Here is a 9,830-nt window from a genome sequence, read left to right as displayed (position 1 = left end):
TATCTCATTTCATGGAAAGAGTTGGAGGATATTATGGGTGAAGTTATTCAAGCACAAAAGGACAAGTACAACATGAGCCCACTGAGGTAAGTTTAAACAGGAAAATGGGCACAGAAGGGAAAGCACGTAATTCACAGTTCACTGGATAAGGACCAGATACTCTGGCATGAGTCAGACCAAACTCAATGATGCATATGTCATCAAAAAAATAAAAAGAAGAAATAAAAATGATGCCAATAGCGCCAGTGTTGAAAGCCATCTCCCCCCACCCCAATATGCCTTTAAGGACGACAGAGGGAGGAGAGAATTAAAAAAGGGCAATGGGTTATGAGGGCACTAATCTACCCATTGGGAGGGTATTGGTTATATCTCCACAGGAAAGGGGTAGAGAAAGTAGACCTCATTCCAGTGTGTCAATCCTGAAGGGAGATGTTCCTGCACAGAACAGCTCATTAACAGAGAGGAGTACAGGGCTGGCCCTAGCTGGAAACATGAAATCCCCTCCCTATATGACAGCACTACAGAGGACAGCGCTGAAGAAACAGTCCAGGGAGAGAGGCCAGTAGGTCCCGCCCACATGGGAGAAAACTAAGAGAGGAGCGCAACAGAACAGCAATGAGAGCAAAGTCAAGATGCCTCTGGGAAATCCTGATTGTAGACTTTTAGCTGGCCAGGGTACTGTTGGGAACCTCATCTGAACCGGCTGGGAGTTACTCACAAGAGGGCCACACTGAAAGTCTAAAGGTGGAATGGGGGGTGGCGCTAGACCACTCCATCCCTGATGGCAAGAAGAACAATGGGGACTTGTACGAGGTGCACCTTACAGCCATGAATGCTGAGGAATAAAAGAGTATCAATGCTGTTGGGCAAACTGGGTTCTGGGATACGAAACCCTGAGAGAAATTGGGCCTGGACTGACAGATAATAGCAAGTCCTCTCTATTTCACAGAGAGCTACTCTGGGTCAGGATTGCAAATAGACACAGAAACGCTTATATGGTCTTTCTTCTTTCTTTTAATTAAAAAACAATTTTAACTTCTTTTCTTTTGGGTGTTTATCTATTTAAGATAGGCAGGATAAGCAAACACAAGGAGACAGTGATTAGACTGAGGGTTCTGGGTATGTGTGGGAGAGGAGAAAGTGGGGAGAGGGGAGCAGAGAGCCAACAATGACAGGGACAGGGGAATATCAAGGGTACTAAAACAAACAGTGAGGAGGATGTAGCATTTCTGGTCCTGTTTGAATAATTGAAATGTGTCCAAGAGGAATTACTGATAGGTGAACAACAAATAATCATGATGATCAGGTAGGAGGAAAGAAAAGAGGAAGAAATAAGAACGTAAAATTATATATATAGGTATAAACATAGATGTGTGTATATGTAAATATATAAGGATGGTCATTCCAGAACACTTCATTGTGCTCATGTAGAACCTACACATAGATCAAGAAACAGTTGACAAACAGAACACAAGAATATTGCAGTTTAAAATCAAGAAACAATGTGTTGAGGGTTTATAATCTCACATTATTATTCAATGTGTATGCTGAATAAATTATCAGAGAAACTGGACTGTATGAAGAAGGATGCTGCAGGAGGCAGGAGCCTGTTTGACAGGACCAGAGGAAACCTGAGATATAGAGATGGCACAAACTTGCTTGCATCAATTGAGAAGGACTTTTCACAGTTGCTGATGGCAATCAAGGATTGCAGCTTTCAGTATGCATTACAACTGAATGTAATGCAAATACAAATATTCACAATAAGACCAGATAGCATCATGGTAAAATGGGAAAAGTAGAAGTTGTTAAGGATCTCCTCTTGCTTGCATCCGTAATCTTTAGTCATGGAAGCAATGGACAAGAGATTAAAGGATGCATTGAATTGGGCAAACCTGCTGCACAAGACCTCTTTAAGGTGTTGAAAAGCACACATGTAACTTTGAGGACTGAAGTGCCCCTGATCCAAGCCATGGCACTTACAATGGCCTTATATACAAGTGAAAATTGGACATTGAATAAAGAAAAGCAAAGAAGGAGTGGTGCAATTTAATTACGGTGCTCATGAAGAAGATTAAAAGTACCATTGATTCCCCAAAACCAGATAGAGATGAGTCAACCAGGGTGCAGTATAGCACTGGGGAAACACAATATTCCTCTGGTTCTCTGTGGCTTTCTCACCATCCACTATCATGACCTCGGTCCTGCTTTTCTGTTTGGGCTAGACCGGAGCATGTACACTGGTACAGATCAGAGCTCAGGGTACTGGGAATCCAGGTCATATAAACCCCTCAGGCACATAAATGGGAGTAGCAATACCAGATGGGCAGAGGAAAGGTGAGGTGAGGAGGGGAGGAAAGGGGAAGTGATCACAATGAATGACACATAACTACCCTCCACCCCCCAGGGGGTGGAACCACCGAATCATGGGTGAAGGGAGACAGTGGTTGGTGGAAGATATGAAAGTAATACTATCTTATAATTTATTACCATGAGGGTGGGGGCAGGGAGGGAGGGAAAAGAGAGGAGCTGATACCAAAGACTCAAAATAAATGTTTAGAAAATTATAAAGGAAGCATATGTACAAATATGCTTGATACAATTGATGTATGGATTGTTATAAGAGTTGTAAGAACCCCTCCCCCATAAAATCATATTTAACAATATTTTTAAAAGAACAAACAAATATCTTCCATAAGATGTACCATCAAAATTCTAGAAACAAGGATGGCAAATACTTACCTAAAATACTTATATCATAAGAGACCAGTCCCTAGAAAAGGATATCATGTTTGAAAAACTAGAATGGCGGTGAAAAAACAAACGATATCCACCAGTTGTATTAAAACAAAGGTTGCAATGATATGCTCAAGCATAAGACTATTATGATGATGGGGCAGGATTGGGAATTGTTTGTTCTGCTGTACATATGGTCACTGTGAGTAGGATATGTCTCAGCGGCACCTAACACCAACAAAAACATGCAAAATGGGATAAAATGCTGCCTAGTTTTCTGTTATCTTCAGGTTTGCTTGTAGAACAAAGCGTTGTGAGCCATTGAGTTGTCATCGCTTGGAATTCACTTAGATTCCAAGGCTCTTCTGTCCATTTTGCCTTATTCTGGAAGCGTGGCTGAAATGTGTTTACCAATAATACATCATCAGAATCTCCTCTGACAGAAGGAAATATGGTTCATTGACATCAGAGATGGAGAGCCTTTTTTTCTGACCATGGTCATTTCCATTTTTATAACAGCCCAGAGTCATACAGAAATATTAACTTAAATGTTAGTCTGCTATATTTGGTCAAATGTTATGTGGTAGTTACATCATCTGTTGTCAATTTGCGACTTAAAAGTGAAGGGGTGGAGTTTAGCCTGTCAATCAGGTCGCAGCCTGATGACCTCATCTGGAGCTGCTAAGGAGATAATAGGTTCCTGGAGGTGGGACACTTGCTCAATCCCTATGAGATCTTTTGACTGAGAAGATACATGGAGATACACTAGAGCCATGGAGCTGAAAGAGACCCTGCCAGTGCTAAGATGCTTCCACTGCCACTGATCCACAAGACTTTCCACTCACTGACTTGTGATGGTGCTGCATTCAGCATCATTGAAAGTGTTTCGTGAGTCTGAAGAGCACTTTGTAGATTGGTATCAGACATACAGGCTAATATCAGACTTATAAACTTGATCTGAACTAGGCTGGGATGTTTTCTTAATATTGAATTGCTCTTATACACATATGAGTGTCTCTATGAATTTGTTTGTCTAATCTACCCAGACTAACACATATTATATTCTTTCCCCTAATGTGATAGCTGCACCTGCATCTCTTCAGGGAGGTGTATGTTGTTTGCTGGTACTGATGATGTTGCTGCTAGTAACTATTTTTCCAGGTTTGTGTGTCTGTCTGGAATGCAATTGACTATGAAGGTAAGTTTTGAGTATAATTGCTCAAAATAGTAAGTAGTTCCAAGCACAGATTCATATTTCCATACATGTCTCTCTAAGTGGGAAATTTATCATTGCTTTTGTAATGTATATAGAACTCATGCAGTGAAATATTGTTTTACGTAGAATTCAGCTCATTGCTTTGAAGCGGAACAATTACTTCTAGGTTTTCAGAAATATCAGCTGGATTCACATAGAATGGTGTAAGAAAGATGTTCACTTCTGCTTTATTACATTTCATACCTTTCAATCTTTCATTACATTCTTCAATTAGTTTCTCATATTCATCAGTATATTAAACTGTTGTTGAAGGATTTTTGTCCTTTAAGGTTTTGAAAGTCACCTGCTATTCTTTCCAGTGACACTTTCTACAGCCTTAATTTAGCTTAAGATGATTTCACATTTGAACGCAGTGAGCAGAGGAATTGGTTAGGGCCCCGCAACTTTATGTGCAGCTCTGAGAGGTTCTTCGGAATGTCCCAATCATGAATGCCAAATCACACAGCCACTTTCTCTCATTGAGTTCCCTGTTGGATTTTCCCTTTATTTCCATGAACTACTTGATTTCATCCCATGGTGCAGTTTGTAAAATCTCATGAGAATGTTCCTGTGATTCAGCACCTGTAGTTCACAGTGATAAATAAGACCATTGTCCTCAGAGTCAAGATCAATCAGTACCTCCTTAAACTGAGGTATGTTAAAATCTCTGATTTTAACAAAATTTATGCATGACCCTGCCATTGACATTACATTGTTGAGCTGCAAAGACTGTGATCAGAGACTTTCTTGGTGTATAATGCAGTAGAATATAAATTGCTTGGTCAAGACAGAAACTATTCAGTTTTTGCTTTTCTTTTTTTTTATTGGACAAATGCAATGAACCCTTTTTGAGAACCGACTGTGGCTAGAGCTCCAACTGTAGTAAGGTCACTTAGCTTTAGAAATTTTAGCTCAAATTATTTCATTGATAAAACACAACTCTCAAACGTGTTCATGTTTTCACCATGTAGGGTTTCCAGTGACAGTAGATCCCTTTAAATGTCAAATTCTGTAGTTATCCCACAATTGAAAACAAACACTTGGGCAATATCTCTTGTGTTGAAGGTCTTGTCACAAGCTGGAGAGAAAAAATCATTGTAAATATCCTTCAGTAGTCTTCAAGGCTTTTTCAGTATCGTGCGCTAAGTCAGTAATCCAATCTGAGAGAGTTCTCCCAGACACACTAACACGCTGAAGCAGTTTTATTTTGGCTGGGAATAGCAACTCCTAGAGCAGCCACCATTAACTGTTGCACAAGCTCTCCCTTTACAAGAAGCCTCCGTTTCTTTGTGAATAACTTGATCACCACGTGCCTAGTTTGAATAATGTTTTCATAAGTGAGATCAGGTTTCTTAAAACTCCCCTAAAGAGCATAGACTTTATGTAGAACCATTTGGATTCCCAGTTCATTGTTGGAGCTGTAATTACCCTCCAGATTGGCTTTCTTCATTACTTCTAACTGCACCACCACAAACTAGCTACATGAATTTGTCTTTGATTTAAAAAAAAGAATTGTCCATTTCTCATGGAAAATTTGACACTTTGCATCAACTTTTCTTTTCTTTATAGTTGCAATTTGTAGTATTTTACACTATTTAAGTTTTAATAACTAGCCAATGTGATTATTTTACCTCAATCACAGTTACAACCTGCATCTTTGATATAGAACATATCCAACATTTCTATCACCGACAATTAAAGTCCTTTCTGTGTACTATAAGTTCCTTAATCTTCACAAGACATTCAATTTCTTCAAGGATTGTTTATTATGGATGTGTGGCCAAAGGTTGGCTTGGAGGTATGGACTGTATCGACAAAGAAGTTGACAACATTACTCTCAATCCTCAACATCAATGTCGTCAACATAAGGAATCATCTCATTGCCTCTTGCCTCATCATTACTGGATTACTGCAGTTAACACATTCAAAATGTGTTCTCGGATCCTGACTGGTGCATATCCTATTCTGATTCACCACAATACAGGCAGATTGTTGTGGGTAGCCAAAAAGAAGCACATATGTCTATTCTATCACATACTCCTATGTGTCCTGTCTATCTGGTAATGGATGTTCCCTGCTTGTCCTACAAAAAGTACATTCTTATTATGAATCACTTAATAGAAAATGCATATAAAAAAACCCTCTAAATATAGTGAGCTTCAATTCTCCTCTGCAGTTGCCTTGGCAAGGGCAGACAAAATGATTTTGAGGGTGCCCAGGGCCACCCCTTATCTGTCAGTTTGTCACACTGTGGCGGCTGTGTGTTGTTGTAATGCTTGAAGCTATGTCACTGGTATTTAGATTGCCAGCAGGGTCCCCCAAGGTGAATAGGTTTCAGTTCAGTTCCAGAGTAAAAACAGAAAATAAAGAATAACTTGGTTCCATATTTCAGAGGAAGAAGCCATTGAAAACCTAATCCAGAGCCTTGAAGTCTTGTCAGACACTGAAAGCCTAAACAGAGGAAGCAGAACTGTCTGAGAAGGGGCCCCTCAGGCCCAAAGGCACTAGAAATACGACTGGGGAGGAGCTGATTTCTTCTAGGGGTCAGCTGTGGTGACATGAGTAAGGTAAAGCCCGTGGGAGTGGTGCACTAGGGCTCTGCATTTGTGTATGGGGCCTGGCTCAAGGCAAGTAGATATAGTTGGGAAATTCTTCTAATAATTAGATTTGGAATGTGTGAAGTTTGCATTTAGAAACCATGGAAGTGGTTGAAAATAAAAGAGGATGCATAGAGATCAGTATCCTAGCCATTGTGAACTGAAAGTAACCAATATTGGCCATTTGGAGTCATAAAAGCATATGCTTTACTGTGCTTGGAAGACCAGAGTCACTGGGAATGAGAGAATCAAAAGAAATGGCATTAGTTTTCCAAAAGTATTTACTAAATCCATCAGGATGCACAATACTGTTTGTAATGGGGTTATATCTATCTAGCCTCAAGAAAATATAATCAATAAAATTATTATTCAAATTCATTCACCAAACACAAAAGCTAGTGATGAAGAGATTAAAGAATTCTACAAATGACTTCAGTCAGAAATTGGTTACATATTCAAACAAGATGCATTGATAATTACTGGTGAATGGAAGGCAAAAGTTGGAAACAAAGAGGAAGGAATAGTAGCTGGAAAATATGAACTTGGACATATAAATGAAGTTGGAGAACTCATGATAGAATTTTGCAAAACTAACAACTTATTCATAGCCAATGCCTTTTCCAACAAACCTTTGACAAATGCCACACAGTTTTCTTCTTACTGTAAAGTATAGCTACAGAGAGTGGTTGTCTCTCACGGGTTAAGATTGACAAGAGTGTGGCCGTAAGTAACTCTGAAATAGAGGGTGTGCTCTGTCATCCTTTGGGAGGTGGTCACATGGTGCATCACTCTGGACACTAGAACTTGAGCATTCATGGTATATATATTTTCCTTCATTTCAAAAATAAGTACATTTAAAAAAGGATAAAAATATTCAGTTCTGTTTGTCTATGCTGATAAATATTTAAAATTTATTAGGGATAATAGGAAAAATATGCATCATAAATTACCATGGAGAGAATAAAAAAGAGACATGATTTTTTTTAAATCATTTTATTAGGGGCTCATACAACTCTTATCACAATCCATGCATACATCAATTGTGAAAAGCATATTTGTATATTCATTGCCCTCATCATTCTCAAAATATTTGCTCTCCACTTAAGCCTCTGGCATTAGCTCATTTTTCACCCTCCCGCCCTGCACCCCCTCCCTCATGAACCCTTAATAATTTATAAATTATTATTTTGTCATATCTTACACTGTCTGATGTCTCCCTTCACCCACTTTACTGTTGTCCATCCCCCAGGGAGGAGGTTATATGTAGATTCTTGTAATTGGTTCCCATTCTCTAACCCACCCTCACTTGACCCTCCCAGTATCGCCACTCTCACCACTGGTCCTGAAGGGATCATCTGCCCTGGATTCCCTGTGTTTCCAGTTCCTAGCTGTACCAGTGTACATCCTCTGGTCTAGCCAGATTTGTAAGGTAGAATTGGGACCATGGGAGTGGCGGGGGTGGCAGGGGTGGGGGAAGCATTTGGGAGCTAGAGGAAAGTTGTATGTTTCATTGTTGCTACACTGCCCCCTGAATGGCAAATCTCTTCTGCCCTTCCATAAGGGGATGTCCAATTGCCTACAGATGGGCTTTGGGTCTCCACTCTGCAATCCCCCTTATTCACAATGATATGTTTTTTTGTTCTGATGATGCCTGATACCTAATCTCTTCGACACCTCATGATCCCACAAGCTGGTGTGCTTCTTCCATGTGGGATTTGTTGCTTCTGAGCTACATGGCCACTTGTTTACCTTCAAGCCTTTAAGACCCCAGAAGTTATATCTTTTGATAGCTGGGCACCATCAGCTTTCTTCACCACATTTGCTTATGCACCCGCTTTGTGTTCAGTGATTGTGTCTGGAAGGTGAGCATCATGAAATGCCAGTGTAATAGAACCAAGTGTTCTTGCATTGAGGGAGTGCTTGAGTGGAGGCCCTATGTCCATCTGCTACCTTAATACTAAACCTATACATATATGCACTTAGATCTATTTCCACATCCTTATATATAAATATATTTGCATATGTACATGCCTTTATTTAGACCTCTACAAATGCCCTTTGCCTCCTACCTCTTTCCTCTATTTCCTTTTACTTTCCTCTTGTCCCACTATCATGTTCAACTTTCATTTGGGTTTCAGTAATTCCTCTCGGTTACATTACCCTTGATCATGCCCGACCAGACCTCCTACATCCTCCTCACCACTGATTGGATCACTTCCTGTTCCCTTGTCCTTGGGTTTGTTAACTCCAGTTCCTTTCCCCCAACCTTCCCCTCGCCCATGACCTCCAGGACTTTCGGTGCTGTTGTTTTCTCCTCCAGATTGTTCATCCAGCCTATCTTATTTAGACAGACCTGAGGAGATAATAACGTGCACAAAAACAACACAGAGCAAAACCAAGCAACAAAAGAAAACAAAACAACAGCAACAAGCCAATGACAACAAAACAAAACAAAATACAACAACAAGAAAGAAAAGCTTGTAGTTAGTTCAAGTGCTATTGGTTGGCCTTTAGGAATGTTTTTTGGTCTAGTCTGATGGGGTGCCAAGCCCTAGCCCCAAAGTCTATTTTTGGTATTCCCTGGGGACTTTGTTGCTCTGTTCCCCTGCTGTTCTGTTCCATGCCTCGGTGTGGTGGATCAGATCAGAGAGAATTCCCACACTGTGTCACCAGTGTTGTCCCCTGTAGGGCAATGGGTCAGTGAGTGATGTCATAAAAAGAGGATTTTTAAGATACTTAGATTTGTATTATAATTTTCAAAAGGGCTAAGCCATATTTATGCCTTCAGAATTTAGTGAGGAAGAAGAGGTAAAATTAACAGATGGATACTTACTTTCCATTTCAAGAATACTAGAATACATCAGCCTTACTATAATAGCAACAGACTAAGGTGTGAAGCTTTTTGTTTGTGTATATTTTAAGCAGAAAGAGATAATGGTCAGGAATGTTAGGAGACATCTTTATAAGTGATTAATTCAGGGATAATGCCTTGTAGATTTTACAGTGTAGAGAGAGATTCCATATTTTACATTAAAGATGTCAACACCAGTCTGTCTTAATTTGCCTTGGAACATTTCCAATTCCTATATTGTTTGTCATATCCTACTGTCTATCATTTTTTACACATTTGCTATCACCTTTAATAATGTGTTTTTAAGCATATGTACAGTATGCAAAGTTTTATATTGGGTATCCTTTAATTTTCTGAAAGTTTTCAAATGTTTTTGTTCACTGCTTTTCAC

The sequence above is a fragment of the Echinops telfairi genome, unplaced genomic scaffold (assembly GCF_000313985.2).
Source record: "Echinops telfairi isolate 266 unplaced genomic scaffold, ASM31398v2 ScPeMD7_7469;HRSCAF=8507_0, whole genome shotgun sequence".
NCBI classification, from domain to species: domain Eukaryota; kingdom Metazoa; phylum Chordata; class Mammalia; order Afrosoricida; family Tenrecidae; genus Echinops; species Echinops telfairi.
Note: the sequence above shows the minus strand (reverse complement) of the source record.